This window comes from Lepisosteus oculatus, chromosome 1 (genome assembly GCF_040954835.1).
Source record: "Lepisosteus oculatus isolate fLepOcu1 chromosome 1, fLepOcu1.hap2, whole genome shotgun sequence".
Taxonomy (NCBI): domain Eukaryota; kingdom Metazoa; phylum Chordata; class Actinopteri; order Semionotiformes; family Lepisosteidae; genus Lepisosteus; species Lepisosteus oculatus.
In genome coordinates, this window is record NC_090696.1 from 56,428,363 (window position 1) to 56,447,270 (window position 18,908).

The 18,908-nt window shown below is 35.1% G+C and overlaps 1 protein-coding gene across 3 annotated transcripts in view; it reads left to right on the forward strand.

Moving 5' to 3' along the window:
* The window catches only part of gabrb1 (gamma-aminobutyric acid type A receptor subunit beta1), a 385,381-nt gene that overhangs the window by 239,610 nt on the left and 126,863 nt on the right, over positions 1-18,908 (forward strand). The window lies entirely within an intron of this gene.

The following is an 18,908-nucleotide window of genomic DNA, read 5'->3' on the forward strand; positions in this document are numbered from 1 at the left end:
GCAGATCAATCTACAAATACATCTGTTACTCAGGTACTTGTGGATAAATTATAACAAATAATCAGTTTATTGGGGTATGCTCACAGGATTTTGTTGGTAAAGAAACCTATTTACACTCTTGAAATAAATCTCTGTGTAAGAAAGTCTAAAGCACAACTCTGTGTACAAAGAGAATGACTTAAAATCTATTTTTTTAAAGGGGATATAAAGAGAGTATAGAATCACAAATTTGAATTATTTTATTTCACACAAAAAAATGAACCAATAATTGTCCAGTGTAAGGGTCATGCTTTCTGATTTCTGTTTGTACAATTAAGTTGCCCGGACTAGTTCATTCCACACAATGTGATGCTTATTATTATGTAATCGTTGATGCAAAAATTGTTACTCTGGCTATAAGCAAATAAATATTTTTCACAGACAATTATGGGGATCATTCTTATGTGGATCACTTAGTTTTAAAAGTGTATTGCATGTCAGTATTAAATGAAGAATTTAGAAGTACTTTGTGACTTTAGTCTTTAGTCTGGATAACCAGTGATGCTGTACTTTATTGTATTGCTGTTTTTGATACCTAAGAACATAAAATATGGCAAACAAAAGGCCAGTTTTGCCTATACAAATGTATATTGATGTGAGGATCTCATCCTGCTATTTCTTCATAGACCCTAGGATCACCTATTCTCAGTTTTATATACATTTCCTGTGCTTTCCCTTAGTTTCCTAAAAAATGGTTTGATTTTGTCAATGTTTTTGATGATTTTGAATATCCCATCATAGTCTTTTCTGTTGAAGACTAAAATGTTTAAAAGCTTTTAGCCTGTTAGAGTAATAGTTTTCTTTAAGCAAAGGAAAATATTTTTTTATGCTGCATGCTTTTCTTTGGCTTAATTTCCAATCAGTACTGGAATTTGTTGTAACACAACCAAATCACACAATATTTGAAATGAGCTTTCACAAGTTTTACAATTTCAATAACCTTTATCTAGTTAGTACACATTTAACTATACAGTATTTACAGTATACAGTTTAACACATGATATCACTATTGTGATAATAATCTTAACTGGTTAGCAAATAGAACAAGTAGATATGGGATATAGAAATGGGGTGATGGCATTAGTGAAGTATCACAGGAACCCACATTATGACCATTGCTCTTCTTATTATTTTGTATCTATGATTTAGATTCAAGTGTACTAGGTTAGCTGGTCTTGTTTGCAGATTATACCAAATTGTGAACATCTGTAAAAGCAGCAGTTGAAATGAAAAAAAAAAATTAGATACATTTCAAGAATGTAAAAACTTCTGGCAAATGAGGTTCAATGTAGATGAGTATAAGGTTTTGTATGCATTTAGTAAAAAAATTAACTATGAATATAAAATGGGAGACGCTGAGCCACAAAAAGTCCTTATGAAAAAGACTTTAGTGTTTATACACATCTTTAACATCTTCTGGACAATGCAAAAGGCAAAACAATTTTGGATATAAAGTTAAAAGCACATAATCAAGAGATTCAGGTGTGTAGCTGCATCATGTAATAGGTTTATTCCATGTGGAAAAAAAAAGAAAGAAAACACATTTTGGCCATGGAGCCTTCTTCATGTGAGCCCTGAAGAAGAAGAAGCCCTTCTTCTTGACTCGTGAAGAAAGCTGCACGGCCGAAATGTTGCGTTTTCTTTATTCTCTTTTCAGCATGGAATAAACCTGTTACGTGTTCTTTATAATCAAGAGATGTTATGTCAAAACTGTAAGAGCTAGTATGGCCTCATTAAGAAAATTGTTTTGGTCACCTTATTATAGAAAAAAATATTTTCATACTGGAACCAGAAATCCAATGCATACCAATGCTTAAGGTTTTCAGCACAGAATAAACTTTTACCTGTTTCTTTGTACAGTAGCTTATGCATGCTGCTGCAGCTACTTACTCGAACTGATTCCATCCAGCAGACTTCATCAGAAAAAATGGTGAATCATGAACCACGGGTACAGATTCAGCCATTCAAAATGAGCGAGGAACGTTACATTAAAACGTGGTGGACGTTGCACAATATACCACATCCTACTGCATGTTTTTATTTTAAAAGGATAAAAATAATTTATAAAACTGCCAGGTGGGGTTAATAAAGCTTAGTGTTTTATGTACAGTATTTGAGCTGTGGCCAGAAAACACCCGGTTTCGAATCCTGGGCACTGCTGAGGGACAATCTTTTTCCAATTAAGAATTTAAGTTGTATACTGTTTAGAGTTTGAATAATTTTAAACTGTGTATTACAGCATGTTAAACATTAAATATTAAATAGTTGATATATTTTATAGAAGCAAGATTGCGCAGTTGGACATAAGTACACAACCTTTCACCTTCTTCATAATTTAATTATGCATAAATATGTTATGCATCAAAGTCTTTAACTTGGTAACTTACAGTGGGTTTCCATTTTAAAGTGCTTGTTATCTCATTATTAAGTTTATGTTCTGTACTATGTTCTGTAAAATTATAATGCTTTATTCTTTTCTAAGAATACATAGTAAGAACACCACTTGCTGTTATTGTAAAAAATATAAATGTTGTACTGATTTAACATCACTTGATAGTTATATTAATATGGAATTGTGTACCTAAACTGATCACAAATGGACGTTTTGGAAACATTTTGACATGCGTTTCTTTACAAAAAAAAAAAGTCTATTGTCCGTGTAGTGGTAATGAGCACTGTGTAGCGGCAAGGCTTTTTAAAATACAGGAATTAAGTTTGCTGCTCCCTTGCCAGTCCCTCTCTCCTTCATCTCAGTGGTTCTGGATACAGAGAGGCCATTCCATTTGGTTCACATTTAAGGTGTTTTTCTAGCTGTTAGAGTGCCCTGATAAGGAATAACTCCCAAAGCTGAGACACATCAACCACCCTAACAAATGGTCATCTCTGGCGCCTTCCTGTCTGGGAGATTCCAAGGGAGAGACTCATTTAAAGTTGTTTACAACCCTAAGGTCATAGTACATTGTTACTCATCCTCAGCCAATCAGGAACTGGTAGGGGAGGTTAACCCCACGTAAGTCTCGAATGCCCACAGAACTTTCAATTAATGAACGTCCATAGTTCCTCAAAGGTAAAACAGGCAACACAGAGCCCAGAAGGGCTCCTCCTGGAAATTCTCAGACTCAGCTCGGACAATCACATAATGGCCAGTGTGTCCGAGTGCCAAGAATTTCCTTTGTTCTAAGAGTCGAGAACAGAGGTCACCAGCCCGTAACCAAAGGATCCACCCAAAGGATTAGCCCAGCAGCAAGCCTCGTAAACCCACCGCAAAAGCTCACCTGATCAACAAGTGAACTACGGTCGGAACTGTGGACAGCTGAATCTAAGGATTCAGGACTAGCGCTACATCAGGAACAAACCGGTCTTCTTCCTGTCTAAAGAGTGTGACCTGTTTGGACCCGCAGTCACTTTGCTCCTGTGCACAAACTCGCTAGTAAAGCCAGAACTAACTAGCCGGTCTTCAGAGAGCATCAGCAGCTCTCCCTCCTTCTCCCACACCGGCCACTTCTTGGCACCGGGCCAGAGAATGCTGACTGGACACAGCGACAGCCTGCCACTGTTTCTTCGCGTCCACGGGAGATCTGAATCCCCACAGATCGAATGAGTATTCAACCTTCTGCATTACAGCTCGAGAATTCAATTGTTACCTCAACGCCAGTTGATATCAATTTAATTCCTATGAGTGATGTGCTTGCTTTTGAGTATCTGGTGTAGAAGTTGTAATCCAAGTTCATTTATGAAACGGTCTAAATGAATGGTATACTGAATGTCCCTCTTGGTTTGTAACTCTTCGTGACTGAATATATACCTTTTGTATTCTGCTAACCCTCACGATAAGATCTGTTATGTTTCTATGCACATTTTATGTATTAATAAATGTATTCTCGTGTATTAGTACCTGTGTGTGTGCGTTGTTTGAGTTATCCTGCAAGGTTGGTACTCGAATAGCCATCAAAGAATCATTGTGTGAATTACTGCTACAATTACTAATTGTCCCAGTAAATGCACAAACCCCTATATTTATCGGTGCCTCATGAGAGAATGCCTACAACTGTAATGTAACGAGTTACACCCAGGCGGTTCTAAGTGCTATCAGCGCATTACTTTCGGTTCATTTCTTATATAGCCAAATGCAAAAAATAGTCCACTGCTTATTGTGAATATGATGTCTCATACAAATTGAGAAAATCTATATTTTGTCTTAATCCAAATGTCAGCAGCCAGTAATCAGGCAATAATTCAGTTTAAACTAAAAAAGTTTAAACTAAATGGAACCCAGTCCATCAGTGTCATTTAACAGCTGAGCTAAAGGAGACCTCAGCCCAGGTCCCTGATTTTCTCTGGGAGGTTGTTTCTGGCAAAATTGGCTCTGGTGTGTGTATCTGGATCAATTATTTAAGTGATGATTTTGTGTTTAAGGATTTCTTCACGAAAATCTTTAAATTAAACGAGGAAGAGGGGAAGGGTTAATTTTTACAATTGCCGGTAATCGACTTATCAACACGATGGGCAAATGTTTTTATTTTTATTTTTAAAAACGAAATAAAAAATAAGATACAATGATGTGTACCTGCCTAAAACATTGCATGACTTTAAAAGCTGTTAAAAATGGTTTCATTAAAAAAACACTTTTTATGCGCACAAATGGGTGATTTTACTTCCTCATGATCTGCTTAGAATCTTTGTGTACGCTGTAAGATTTTTACTTTTTAATTAAACATTTAAAATACTTGTATTTCATAAAAGCAACACACATTTCATGCAGAAAAAATCACCTTCTCTTCTCATCCTGTTGTGAAGGACAGATCAGCAGGTCTTTTTTCCCCAATCGGAGGCTGTGAAAATATTTCACCGCCCACTGCGCTCCGTTGGGGGGGCGGCACTGAGAAAGGGAGGAGCACATAAACAGGAGTGAGGTTTCTAAAGAGTGGAGTGCGAATGGTACCAATTGCATCTACATACATCACTTAGTTTTTAAAATTAAACAACTTAAATCGTTATCTTTCTCTTCTAAGTCACTTAACTAACTTAGAGCATAGCTTTCCCACCAATTAGATTTATTTATTTTACAAATCATTGTTCAAATGTACGTTAAATCTGACTACCAGATAATAAGTAAAATACAAAATTAATAAAGAAATTGGGTAAAATATAATTTAAAATATTTTGCTAAAAATCAACAATTAATAACAATCTTAACTGTTTATAAAAATTAAATATATTAACTAAGGAATCGGATGGCACAGTGGTTAGCATGCCTTTTGTATGTTTTTCATAAATACAACAGTAGTACGAGGTGTCTCTGAGGCCTTTGAACTAGAAAGATGACTAAGATATCCATCCATTTTTAATGGTGGTGCAGTGATTAGCTTCGCTATCTTGCCGAGTTGATGCCCTAGGTTCAATTCCTGAGGTATTGTTTGTGTGGAGTTTGCATCTTCTTTCTGGGTTCATGTGGGTTTTCTCCAGGTAATCTAATTTCATCTTGCAGTTCAAAACATACTGGTTGGTTAATTGGCTTATGGGAATTCTGACCCAGGTTTAAGTCTGTTTGTGTCTGTTTGTCTGCTGTGTCATGGAGAGACACTATGTCCAGGGTGTATTCTGCCTTGCATCCGTTTCTTGCTGGGATAGACTCCACCTACTCTGTAAAGGATAAAGAGATTAGAAAATGGATGGAACTAAAGGCACTGTGTAACTACTGTATACACAGTGATAGAATCACACTATGAGATGGCTGGATCTCACTGAGGATAAATTATTTTATAGTGCTGGTTTAAGGAGTCAGCCTTTCCACTTCTCTGGATCTGATCAATCTAACTACCTATTTTCTGTGTTTTCCCTATCCTGCTTGATTTATGATTTTTCTGAAAATCTCCTTCTTGAAATGGGTCATTTATAAATACCTGTTTTAACTGTTAACATATTGCACCAACTCTGTGACAAAATATGCACTGAGCTCAACCTGACAGCTGCCGAGTCCGTAGTTCATCTTGTTACCAGCATTGAATAAAAAATCTTTAGATTTTTATACATATATCTTTATTTAGTGGGAAAATGTATTTTATGTGTTGCAAAAAAATTACTTGCTGTAACAAAATATATTTACAAATGCTTTCCTCTGGCTATCTACCTGAATGCCCAACATTTGAGAAGCCTTCCATGAAACCTTGTTTGCTATTAATTCATATAAGGGCTCTCTCCTATCAAACCTTCATAGTCTCACTAAAAAGAAATGCACCTGATTATTCAAGCCCCTAACTCTCTGCCAACTCTGCTTCAGGTTCACATGTTCTTTTGTAACACCTTTCTGTGATTTTTTGTATATCTAAGTTTTTGCAAGTGTTCCTGCATTCCTCTTCTGCATTGTCTGGTCATGGCTTTTTTTCTGTTTGGTTATTTCAAGGTAACACCTGCTCCAATTCTAAAACTATTTGCTCATGTGCGTTTTTTTAAACTGAATTTTAGTTTCAGTCTTAAAAAAGCTTAAGTTGCTCTCTTTTGTTTCTTGCCCTACAGATGTCTTTAAATGTGTAGTTCCCAGCATTTTTACATTGCTCTATTAAATGGTCAGGTTACTTGGACATAAAGTTTTCATTGCATTTGGCATACTGCACTACTCTGACATAATCTATTGGATGTAATGTACAACCCGGACATATAGCAGTTCTATTTATATTGAGTTTATTTTCATTTTTTTCCATTTTTATTGCGCTGTTGTTATGTAACTTTATTTTGTAACTTTTAATTTTGTGATCCCCCTGCCGAGCTTGAAAAGACATTTCACTGCCAGTAATTACTGCTACATGCTGTATTGTTGTGCATTTGATAAATATATTTTGATTAGATTTTTAAGCTGTTATTACTGATCACTGGATTATTGCACTTGACATTGCTTAATTCACCCCCTTTCATGAACATATATGACAACCAGAACTAGTGCTCTCTAGTGCGATCTTTTTGCAGCTGATATTTCACTGTTTAAACAATAAGAAATTAGATGGATCATAAATATAATCACTATATATAGTGATTATATATAAACACAAAGTAATTGCTCTCTGAAAATACTCTTTTTCTTGTTCATTTTGGGTGAAAACGGCTGTTTAATTCAAAGAAGGAAGTCCATGAAGTGAAACTCATCAGCAATGGTGAGGCTTTAGCAGAGAGAAAAAACTGAGTGAAACCTCAAATATTAATATTTGAAATAATAATTCAATAGAAATATTATGCCTTTTACTGACAGACAGAAAACGGCAAAATCCAGCACAAAACAAGAATACTTTTGCAAGGCACTCTATATGTCTAGATCTGATTTGCGTGGAACAGTGGAAGGCGGGAGGTGAGACTCGGCAGGGGGTGGGGGGGAGTGTAATATGAATGAGGCATATCGTTCAGGTTTCAAGAATTAAAAAATATTTTTTTAGAAAAGAAATAAAAAATAAACCTTTTTTTAGTTTACACAAGAGACAAAAGGTACCTTTTGAAAGGTCAGGTACTGCTTGCAAAGTAGCTGATTTTGACAAACAGCAAATTATTGCTTGAAGAATTTAAAATCTGTGCTGAAGCTTTATTTAATTGAACAAAAAGCCACTTTATACCTTACTTAGTCTGTTAAACAGAATTTGTCTTAAGCACAGTTCACACCCTTTTGTCTGTCGTGGAGTAGGAGCCTATTCTTGAGACATTTTTACTGTCGATAACTATGCTGGGAGAGCATGTAGATTCCAAAACACTCTGTGGCAGCAGAAGTGAGCAATTACCTGCTCGAATGTGTTCCCAATACTGTACAATTATCGCAACATTAGCAAACATTCCCGATACATAACCACCCGATGTACTCTACATTGTTCTATTTTCTACCGTGAAAGGAGAATACACACTATTTTTAATACTGTTGTTGTTGCTGGGCTTTGAGCTTTGAGTCACCTACTTACTTCTTTGACTAGCTTGCAGAGAAAGTCATTGCCCTGCTTTTTGTCTTTGTCACTTTGTCATAAAAGGTCAATGTAGAACATGTTATTTATTACTATATGTTTATTTTGGGGCTTTATATTCACATTTATAATTGTCTTTTCATCTTGGAATTTAACCTTTACAGTGATTCTTATGGCTATATTTTTTACATAACGGAATAGAAATAGATTGGATTAATAACTGGAGTAAGAAAAGATATTTCACACATACTTTGAAACCATACAGCTTTGGAACAGTGGGAGGTGAGAAGTGAGACTCGGGTTGGGGGGGCCGTATTTCGATTTTCCTGCGCAAATCGTATTCGCTACAATACTATAATGAGTCCCTGACGCATATCGTTCAAATTTCAGAGTTATAAAAAATAAACCTTTGGTGAGTTTGCACGAGAGACAAAAGGTACCTTTTGAGAAGTCGTGTAGTCCTTGCAAAGTAGCTGATTTTTACAAACAGCTAATTTTGCTTGAAGAATTTAAAATCTGTCTGTACTGTAGCTTTATTTAATTGAGCAGAAAGTCACTTTGCGGAAAATGTAGTTTTTATTTTACTGGGAGTGTGAACATTGAGTGAGCACAGGGGCTCACCGTGAGACTAACACAGCGAGATTACTGTGATGGATAGTTTTAGTAAATATGTTGACAAATGTCTGAATTTTTGCTTTCACGAGGCAAGATAAAATTGTATCCAGCTGTGAATCAGCTACGTGACCTTGCCCCTGTGAAATTGTGGGGAAAGAGGTTTAGTGGGCAGCATTACTTACAGTGTAGTGCCTATAGTTTTAATACACTGTACAGGATAACAGCATAAAGCAAGTATGTTTTTTTAATGTTGTAATCGTTGTCCTTGCAAATACATGTATTCAGTTTGCTTCTGTGTGTTAGCTGGTGGCCAAATGTTCGAGGTGAAAATTCTTCCACAAGGAGTGTACCTTTATAGCGGAGAAGACAGCACCAAACTTATTCGGCTCTGTATGTCGCTCAAGCCATTCCTCTTTGGCATTTTAGTCATAGAGGTGGGAAAATGCCTCCCACTCCCCCTCTTTCTTCCCTCTGTGTGCCTGATCTGTCCCCATTTGTAATCATTCTGTGTCCAAATCGCAGCAGTTGAGAGAGAGAGTAGGGAGAAACAGAACAGAAAAAGAGTGAACCCTGGTTTATTTTTTAATTATATTTTACCTTTTTTATTTTTGTATTTTAAATTTGTATTTTATTTATTTTTTATAGTAAGATTTAACATATGTTTGAACACAGTCTTGCAAATTAATGTTTTTACAAGATGTGGAAGTGCAACAATGTATCACAGTGCAAACTGTAATACTAATTATTTATTACTAATAGTTTATGCACCTGACACCTGACTTTATTTAGATGTATATAAAATATTGAAGTGTGACATAACATTGAAATACAATCAAATAGTCTGTGATACTTTTCTAAATTTATTTTAAAAAAATTAAAAGCAATTAAAATGTATTATCTTTCCATGTGTAATGTCATTAGAAAGTACAATAAGCCCCAGCTTTGTTTAATGATGGTTTAAAATATAAAACTAACTGGTGAGAATGTTTAATGATAATTAAAAGATTTCTAGTAAAAATAAATTATTTACATTCCATTATAAAGTTTTAAGGACAGAGATTCTCAGTGCCATAATTACTGCAAGCTGCAGAACGGTCTCCTTACGGTGTCACCTCTTCTCTGACTGAGCTCAGTAGGCGGTGCGCTATTTTCTCAGCCACCTGCTAATTTACTTCACAACATGGGAAAACAAGATTGTGATTGTACTTTATTTGTACAAAATGCGTGTTGTGTTTACAAAATTAAAGTATTTAAAACGTTTAATTAAAAAGTTAAAAAAAACTTACAGCTTACACAAAGATTCTAAGCAGATCACAAAGAAGAAAGAACACCCATTTTTCGTGGACTTCATGTTTTTAACTCAACCCATTTTTTTAATGATTTTAAAATCATGCAATGTCTGTTTTAGGCAACATCTTATTGTTTCTTTTTTATGATTTTCTTAAATTAAAATAATCAGTTATGCATCGTGCCACACAATATTATGTTACATTTTTTATGTTTTTGAGAGACTTCAGAAGGCTTCAACTGATGCATAAAAATACAACATAATGTCTTCTCACGTTATGGTAAGTCACTTGCACCTGGAATCCGCTTTCTTCAAACTAAGGTTTCTAAAAATGCAACCAGGTACTAGATATTGTTTAAATAAAAGCTGTTAATTTTTTCACAAATCTTTAAATCTGTAGGTTTCAGTCTCTGTGTCATTTGTTCACAAAGTTATTGACATCTGAAACATCATGTCTCATAAATAGGCATTTTAATTATTGAAGCTTATGGAAACCGAAGAAAAAAATGACTCAAGTATCTTGAAATTATTATTAAATTAATTCTGTTAATAATGACCAGACACATTATTATAGTTTAAGTAGTATTTTTAAAACCTCTTTGTTATTTTTGATTCTAATTACAATATATACGACTGGTTGAGGCGTCTGTTAAATTGCACCACTGATAAAGTGTTTTGAATTAAACCGGTTGAATTTCATTATTAATATAACTTAGCATTGAATATGTTTTAATATATAAAAAAACGGAAAAAAAATGTTAATATAGTGTACATAATATTTACTATTTTATTTTTTTAAGTCTTTGTTAGAAGAAAAACTTGTGCCCTAAGTAGTATTGAACTCAGATCACCTAGTGATTCTCATCAACTGGATAAAATGCATCGGAGTTTTTACAGACTTTGCTAGAGCGATGACAAACCGAAACAGCGATGTAGTTGCACGAGAGGTTGCTCCAAATATGAACTGCAACATCCTGCCATCAAGAAAATGCCTGACGATTTAAAATCTGTTAGACTCTGTTGTGAATTGTATTGGCTTGACCAATGAATTCACATCTGCTTTGCTCGACTAAACAGTCTCACCCCTTTCACTGAAATGGTGCCTTTTGATTGTTTATTTTTAATTGTTGTTGTTGTTCCTTTTGTCATTCTGTAAAGCGCTTTGAGAAGCCACATTTAAAGGTGCTATATCAAATAGAGTTTATGATCATAATATTTATTATATGTGTATGTGAGTGTGTGCGTGCAATTTGAGATTTTCTGCGATTCCTATGAGAAGATGACTTGTAGGTGCATAACTAATTTTGTCCAGTTTCCCAATACAGGGAGTTGGATATACTCTATACTGGTTATCTTAAAAAAAGAGATATTTAAATACCTGCATGTTATGACAAATATTCTGTAACCATGCTGTAGCCAAGGACCTTAATGAGTACTGTCTGTTATCCCTTCACAATGTTTTCCTTTTACAATGTTTGTAATATTATTATTATTGTATGGGCAATGCAAATGAGCTAATTTAAATGCTTTACTAAAGCAAAAGTCTAACTTTTATACAAGTTTATTTATATATATAATTTTTATATAAGTATACTATGCCTTTTATTTTTAAGATGAACGTTTTTTTAATTACATTTAAATTAAAGTATTAATGTCATCACATGACAGCTGGTGAGCAATAAAATACAATATGCTGCATTTTTAGTCAAATCGTCAATCATGATTCATTGTGATTCATTTTTTGTAACTTGTAACATGTTCACTGTGCAAAGTCTGTTAACTGAATAAAGCAATTATCTCATTAAGCATAGCCTTTATGAATAAAGAGTGTTGTGTCACAATATTAACAGAAGTGTTTTATATAACAAAAAATAAAAAATATGCTTAAGTACAGGGCCCTGGGAAATATAGCCAACAAGCTTACAACAAATATTTCCCTGCTGCTAACTGTAATTATATTTGCATTTATGAAAATCCTCCAGCTACTTAATCAAAAATCCTCTGAGATATTTGTTTCTGAAAATTGCTGAGAAAATATTATTTAATTAAAAATGAAATACTTCAGTATAATTCAAGAAACTCACTGAACTATTAAAAAAGGCAAATTGACTTTTACGTGTGCTGTTATCATCAGTAATCATTACTATCGGTACAAGACAGTTTAAGATTATTTTTTCCTCACTACTGCCACCGGCTGTAGAATACTATCTGCAAAATCTTAATGCTTAGACAGCAAAACAGTAAAATGTTTCAATTTCTATCTTACTTTTCCATTTGAATCACAAGTCCGGTTCAGTTGTAAGTTTCATTAACTGTTGGCCAGTACAATGGTGCAGTTGTTAGAATTGCTGCTTTATTTTTTTACTAAAAAAACATTTAAATTCTGCAAGTATCATGTGAAAAATCCTTTCTTACTGATAGTGCCTATCTTTTAAAATGGTTAACTAGTATTAAAATTGTTTTAATATAAAACAAATTGTTTACATTTACTTTAAAAAAGCTAAAGGTGTTAATTTTGGTAGGGAATATGCATCATGTGACAGTTAACAGTATAGTGTTGAGTGAATTTACTTTTTATTAGTTATTTGGAATCCATTGACAGAATAACAAGCGGTTTGCACAAACAGTTTGCTGATACAAACAGTATTTTATAAAACCAACAAATCAATAATACTTAAAACAATCTTGACACTATGGCTGATTCTTTACTTGAAAATTATCAAAAATATCTGGATTTAAAACAGGTACAACATATAAGGACTAAGCATTGATTCTCTCTCATCCTAGCAGTAATCCCGCATCAACGGGGTCCGCTTGTCAGCACCCCCGTCTCCATTTGGTGGTTTGAACCAAATCTTTGACCTGATGTTGCCATTAAATGCAATATTGGAATATTCCAATCGGCGCGTCGCTCCGCCTGCCGTCGGAGTGGGGTTGGGGGAGAACAAAGTAATGCAGCCAATTCATAGAACTGAACTTAGAGGGGGATTATTAGGAGACATAGGAAATTTGGCCAGGACGCCGGGGCATACACCCCTACTCTTTTCGAGAAACACCCTGGGATTTTTAATGACCACAGAGAGTCAGGACCTCGGTTTTACGTCTCATCCGAAAGACGGCACTTATTTACAGTATAGTGTCCCCGTCACTATACTGGGGCATTAGGACCCACATAGACCACAGGGTGAGCGCCCCCTGTTGGCCTCACTAACACCTCTTCCAGCAGCATACTTAGTTTTTTCCAGGAGGGCTCCCATCCAGGTACTGGCCAGACACACACCTACTTAGCTTCAGTGGGATGCCAATTGTAAGTTGCAGGGTGACATGGCTGTTGGCTAAGGGCTAAACATTGATTATAGCATTGTTAATATTTTTTTACTCATTAATCAGTGTCAAGGAGCCATGGTAGCTCAGATAGCAAGGGCCTCTAGCTTCCTAACTGGAAGGTCCTTGGTTTAATACCAGGTAGGGGCAAGTGATTTAGCTTGCTCTAATTGCTTCTAAATGGCTCCAAAATCCACTCAGCATCCTTTCCAAGTGAGTACTGGGGGCTAATCCTTCTAGGGGTAATAGGCCGGCCAGAGTGTGATACTGACCACATCACCTCCAACTTCAATGTCAGATGGTCAAAGAAAAATGATGGCCTTTGCCCCCTTTTCCCCTTTGTGGCCTGAAAAGGGATCTACCTAATCTGTGTCATATAACTAGTAAATATTCAGATACTCAAAGATAAGTAAATATCTTCACTTCTATTAATTAAATGATATCAAAATATGTACTGTATATGAGAAGGTAATTTTCGAGACTCATAATATTGAATATTGAAAAAGAGAGACATACAGATGTAGCCATTCAAAATGTGCGGTACAAACCCATACCACATGCAACTACCCACAAGCCACTGTGCTGTACCACAGTATGTTATTGGCTGGCCCAAAATGACCGACAGGGGCACTTGTGGTAATCTCTTTACTGTGCACGTTTTAATCTGCTTAGTATTGAATATTTATATGGAATTTTACAACTAAAGGAAAATTTTAGTAGCTGAGGATAAAAAGAAGTGGAGCATAACACATCTGATGATTATAAACAATATTAATTTAGGAAAATAAACATATTTTTACTGACAAAGGCTAAACTTTCAGCTTCGGTAACACGTACCTTTTATGGCCAACATTACATACGTTTGTAATGACAATATAGTGTCGATAATATTTATTGTCAGTAATAATATCTGTAGCAGTTTGAAATTATTCATTGTTATTTATAAATTACTTAGCTTCAAACATGTTGTGATATTTAGAAATATAAAAAATGTAATATAGTGTCCATAATATTTGCTATTTTAGTTTTTCAAATAAATGTTTATTTGTTAAAAGAAAACTGATGGCAGCCGTATAATACCACAGTTATGATAAATGTATATGGTATGACGCAATATGACGCGTTGTGATGCAACACGCCCACCGCGTTTTACCGCAGCATATCCCGCTCATTTTGAATGGCTGCATGTGTACAGGATGACATCAAAGCAATGTCCAATCCCATTTCTGATGGCCAAATGCCATTCCAAGTTCAGGTGCAGGGCTGGGGAAGAATTGAGAGAGAGAGAGTCCTACTGTAGCTTTGTACTTGCAGTTACTGTAGGTCTCCAGGGAACACCTACTTATTGACCTATAGACCTACTAGCATTGAGCTTAATTGAAGTTTTAAAGTTTGGACACAATGTTAAGGCAAGTCACTGGTGGGGAATTAGCAAATCCAAGAGAGAAGGCCAAATCCAACCACATTAACTCCAGTAATCAAACTGACTCATGGTAGAAAGCTAACTGGTCATAAGATCTCACTGATTGCAGAATAGTGGGCAGAATTCTGTTCCATGTAAGGCTCTCTATTAACTAAAATATTCAGAAAAACGTTTAAGTACTGGGGCTCAGACAAAAGTAGTGGCTCTCAGGTGATTTTGTTGTCAAGCGTTCTGATTAAGCAGAGGGAGCTAGAGAGAGTCACTGTATATTACCTGTTAACCTGGAAAATCAAGCTTAGTAATTGGTTGTGATGTCATCAGTGTAGTTCCTTAGTAGTTGGTTATCTTTTGGATGACTGACAGTGACCAGTAACTGAATTCAATTACTCCCATTAATGTGCTGTTTATCTGCTAGTTTCAAAATGTCAACTCACAATACAGTATAGTGTATATCATTTAAGTGTATAGTCCACAGGATTCCTTAAATCTGTCTCCTCAAGCTTTTCATAGAACATAAGAATTGAGTGAGCATTGATATGATAAATTAGGGGTCATTTCAGTTCTTGAGTCACTTCATTTTCAAAAGTCCCACTAAGATTTCTGTAATGCATATACTTAGCCAATTGGTCTCTGGCAAATAAGTCCCAGCAGAAGAAAAGAATTAAGATTATGTACCACCTAAAATATTTCAATGTCTCTTTAGGCAGCTGAAGGCTGTAGTAAAATTAAAATTCCAATCATCTTGATGTCCATGCCTTTACACTAGGGTCACATTCATTTATACAGTATATGCAGAAGCTGGTGTACAATTAATAATAGGTTATGCAAATAACACATTTAGTAACACATTTTCAGTCTTTTGATGACCAGTTGATGGCCACAGGAGCAGGCAACAGGAGCAGGATTGTGACCATTGGAAACTCCTTGTCATGTCCTGGCATAGCTCTTACTGTATTTCTGGGGAGGGAGCCCTAAACATACTCCCATCAGTCCTGGATTATTGGATTATTATTGGATAACTATTTTCTGAGGGATCACCTGACTGTGGATCAAAAATACACAATAGGTTTTTGTGATTACAATAACATGATAATTATCTGCTTAATGTGGTAGCTTCAATGTCATATAATTTGTCTCTTTTACTCTTATCATTTAGGTATAGATTAAGCCACCTAGAATATGCATCAAAATCCGTACCAGCACACTATCGATCATACAAACAGATAAAAAGGTGCCACTTGTGTTGTGTTAGATGTTACCAAATCAGTAACTTAATTTAATCTTTTTTTTCTTGGTCTAATGATCATATTTCTTCTAAATATAACATTTTATGTTATGTAAGCATATCATAATAAGCCTAGCTAATGTTTTAAAACGTAACATAACTGTACAGTTTTTTTAAAGGGGATTACATGCCATGAATGGAGCCTGGATCCATTAGATTGGATTAGACCATTATGTATGGTACTTCGAAGTACAGAACTATAACATCAGTGTAGTGCAAGCCAACTTATAAATTCACTTAAGAGGGAATCATGTAATTAAAGAAAATTGTGGTAGCTAAAAATTACAATAACAGAAGTATAATAAAGTTTCTGAACATTATTAAGGATATCAATTTAGTAATATGTTTCTATATAGCGGGTAGTGGTAGCTGAATATAAAAAACAACTAAGGTACAAATGCACCTATACCTCACAGCAACATGTAATTGTATAGTTTAATAAGCATTTATCAATAGAGACATTTTAACTTTGGCTGAATTCAATTACTCCAATTAATGCACTGTTTATCTGCTAGTTTCAAAATGTCAACATACAATACAGTATAGAGTACAGATGCAGCCATTCAAAACAAGCGGGCGATACCGCATTATTTTGCGGTGCGCTTTACGCGGTCTACCGCGAGTTACCGTAAATTCTCCTATAATACCGCAATTAAAATAATAGTATCAGGAATTTCCGCAAGGTGGAGCTAATAAAGCTCAACCTCTCATGTTTGAGCTGTCGCCATCAAAGTCTTTAACGAAGATATTACTAATAGTATTAATAAAGAATGACCTTGGACAAGCTGTAAACAAAGTATTGCCCTGGTCCACATTCTTTTTTTCATTGACTGTCTTTGTAAAAGTAACACCACAGCATTTCGCAATCACACATTTGTTTCCAATCATGCAAAGTACAGTAATTTTTGAGAATCGATTCACCATGCCTTTCACATGCTCATAAAAGAGATTGATTTAGGAACATAAACATATTACAGTATTCAAATTGTAATGTATACAGTATGTATATGTATATTTAATGTCTTAACTGTGCCCGTTTAAGTATTGAATATTTATATGGAATTTTACCACTGAAGGGAAATCTTAATACCTGAGCATAAAAAGAATAGGAGCATACTGTAACGCATGTGAAGGCCATAAACGATATTAATTTTGGAACTTGGAATATTGGAATTTTTTAAACATACAGTATATGGAAGAAAACATACACACCAGTATTCCATTTCTCCCTAAACATTAAGCATCGAAGTCTTTAACTAACGTGATACTGGAGTCAACAAGCAAACTTTTAGAATTTGATTAAAAGGGAATATAATATGGAATCGCGTATCTAAACAAATTAATAATGATATAATTATATTCATGTACCGCAACACAAGAATAGTACACGCTGTACATTGTCTGTTGATAATGTTTCTGTAGTGCTTTTTCAGCACTCTCCATGTGATCTTGCTGGTGGTGCTGTGGGTTAGGTTCCTGACTCCCACCTCACGCGGTCTGTGATCGAATCCCACTGGAGCAATGAATTTTTTCTAACAAACATTTCTTTGAAAAAATGAAACGTTTCCTGAGTCAGAGATTAATTAAAACCTCAATCGCACCAAACAAATTTATATTTCTAAATATCACAACATGATCGAATTTAAGTCATTTTAATAACAATGAATAGTCACCTATGCATTACAATAAAAACATTTATATTGATTTAAATCGCGTTTAAATCGCCTTCATTTAAAACCCATAAAGCTGATACTGTTTAGACTTTTTATTATTTAAAACTGTATTACAGCAGCACAATGCACAATCCAACGTAAATCGCTATCTTTGTCTTCTGTGTAATAATGTTTACCTCTCTGTCCAGCAAATTAACAATAGTAATAATAATGAACTTTATTGTATATGGCACCTTTAAAGGTGGCTCCTCAAAGCGCTTTACAGGTTAAAAACAATAACAACAATACTGTTAGGCTGGGCAAATGATTTTTTATTTTAAGAAATACAAAATGAGATATAATGATGTGTTCCGGCTTAGACATTAACGAAGAGCATAACACGTGGGCGGCGTAGAGGTCGGCTCTGGCTTTCCCATCTACTGTATACACTGCAAGTACAACCCCCATCTCTGCAGGAGTGCTGGCTGCGACGAATTAAACCGGTTTCACAGGTATTTTCAAAGTAGAAGGTGGCGAGATTTCCAGCAAAAGACACCTCCCCCCCCTCAAAAGCCCAGTAAGTACAGTACTTACTAGTTAAGAAAGCTAGGCTCCTCAATGAAATCACTTTAACATGCTAATGCATGTTGGTGTAACAGTCCGGGCGTGGCAAGCTTCTAATTTCAACCCGACTACGGCCAAAGGAACCCTTCTTTCATTGGAAGACAATGAACATATTTTAGCCCTGAATGAATTAATAGCAAACATGGTTTACATAAAATACATTTTTCCAAGAAAGTTTAGCCTTTGTCACTAATGAAAGCACTAAATAAAGACATAAATATAGAAATCTTAAGATTTTTAAAATACATGACTTTGCTCAAATTTATTTGAAAATAAAAACGATTACAAACGCCGGGGGAGAGAGAGAACAGGGGAGGGATGTTGGTTTTGCATAAGGGGCGGGGCTTATGCAATGAGGTCTGTTTGGGAATGTGGAGTTACATGTTCTGGCTGTTTGTGAATTATCGTTGTTGAGTATGGAGTGTTGAGGTATTGATTTTGTGTAATGCTTTATGTTGAAAATTGAGGTGGATTTTGTTTATGATAAAGAGGATAAACTGGGATGGGAGGAGGGTTTAGTTTTGCATAAGGGGCGGGATTATGATAATTGCAGGAAATTTGCAAGAGTATAATGGTTTGATATATTTGATTTTGTATTGTGGTTGTTATCTATGTTTTTGGTTTATATGGTTGTTTTTGTTGGTTGGTTGTTATTACGGTTATTAATAATACGATCTATAGTTGAAATCTGAGCCTAAATAAAAAGAAAAAGCAAGTGATTAGG